This window comes from Trachurus japonicus, chromosome 9, assembly GCF_045865225.1.
Source record: "Trachurus japonicus isolate A0001 chromosome 9, Traja_1.0".
Classification (NCBI taxonomy): domain Eukaryota; kingdom Metazoa; phylum Chordata; class Actinopteri; order Carangiformes; family Carangidae; genus Trachurus; species Trachurus japonicus.
Window position 1 is genome coordinate 18293603 of NC_140915.1, and position 1906 is coordinate 18295508.

Genomic DNA, 1906 nt, shown 5'->3' on the forward strand with positions numbered 1-1906 from the left:
AAGAGACCCTAGTCTGCCTCCTGCCTCCCTCTGGACCCCTCACCCCCTCCTTCCTGCAGCACCCTGAAGCCATCCGCCTTTGTCATGCAAATAGAGTCATTTTTTAAAAGAACCCTACTTACGCAAGCAGTGTCAAGCCTTTGGCACAGAGTTCATCTAGAGGAGCAGGGCGGTGGACAATTTTACCACGTTACACACTCATGCTTTCTATTGGTCTCCTTAAAGTTAATTAGAACATCTGTTTTTATTGCTGGACTTCATTGTCAATAAAAGATTAGTAGCCTACTACAAATGTGGGTGATGTACAGTGAACAATAAAGTCTGCTAGCTTGGATGGATTTCACTGGGTCATTCTGTGCAGTATGGTTAAAGGGCTTCGGTGCATTGTATGCATTCACAATTGCATTGGACACATTTGTATAATCACAGATTGAAATATTGGATCCAAAAAAAAAAAAGAAAAGATTTGAGCAAAACAGAGAGGTAGACAAGTGTAATAAACAGATTAAACCTGTCAGTTAAATAAAGCATTTATTCATCAGTCCCATCATTTAGTTAATTAGTTAGGCAGGTGCACAGATCCATTAGCTACTGAAGCTGTCTGAGTTAGTCTGAAATCAGTGTTTATCTTCATTCAGCCACTAGAGAACTGCATCAGTGGAATAAGTAGCTATGTCTCCCATGGATATAATAGATCCATGGAAAGTCCAGGTGACTGTGGACATGATTTGATCAAAGATACCAGATACTCCATTTTATAAACCGTCTTTAATTTGATATTGACAGGTGTCTTAGCCAATCACATTGTGTTACTCCAGCCCGCGAGGTGGCGGTAATGCACCCGCCATAAAACAGAAAAAAAAAGAGGGAGAAGAAGAATCACATTTTGTTATTATTTTTTCTTTTTTGTTGAGTTACAGGAACAAAAGACCGAACGAAAAGTTGGAAGATAATAAAAAGAAATGGTGAGAATTAACTAAGAGGACTATATGGCTGCTTCAATTTTCAAGATTATCTTCTCAGAAAAAACAGCAACAACTTGATTTTAGCTAGCAAGGACACCTGCTAGCCTACCTGTGACGCAGTTTTTAGCAGCGCGGTTGAGTGAAGATGGCGCCATTAGCTGCAGCTGCTCTCCCGGTCCCTTTTAATTTATGACATATTTTCTGTGCCTATCTGCCTCACCATAAACTTTTGCAATGCTGCATTTGCCCAGACCGCCAAACCATCAGATTGTATGTGTGTGGACCGTGTGGACTAACTTCAGCGTCTGCTCCTCACCTGGCGGCCTCGGCTGCTCTTTCATCGGCAACAACGTGGATTAATCGGGTGTCTGTAAATTAGGTGTGCACGCCTCGATTGCCGAGTCCTTCATTTATTTTTTTCCCGACGGCGGTGCTAAATTACACGGAGGCCCTGTCCAACCCAACCCACCACCACTGGAGCTGTGTCTCTGCCTCACATCGCCTGCCATGTGATGTTGACCAGCAGCACCCACAGCAAGGATCCTCTCTTCCAGGATGTCGCGACATTTGGTAAGTTAGATTTTCTGTGTTTGTTACAAACGTGATGGCTTTTCACAGCTGAATGAATTTAACTCCTCCTGGGTTTGTTTACACCTGTTGATGTGTCTCTGGCAGAAGCAGAGGTCTCGCGATACTTTACCGCGGGCCAAATTTGATCACTGCAGTATGTTTGGTTGAAGTTTATGATAATAGATTCATAGAAATCCTTGGGCAGAAGTTGCTGGTGTCATTGTGAGCATTGTGATTGATTGTAGCCTAGGTTGACCTTTGTTGAATTCTGTGACTTCAAATTTTCTATGTTTGATTGTTGGGTAGGATACTGCAGTGTTCAGGCACAAGAGTCATACTGAAAGACTTTAATATGTTGAACTTCCATTGCT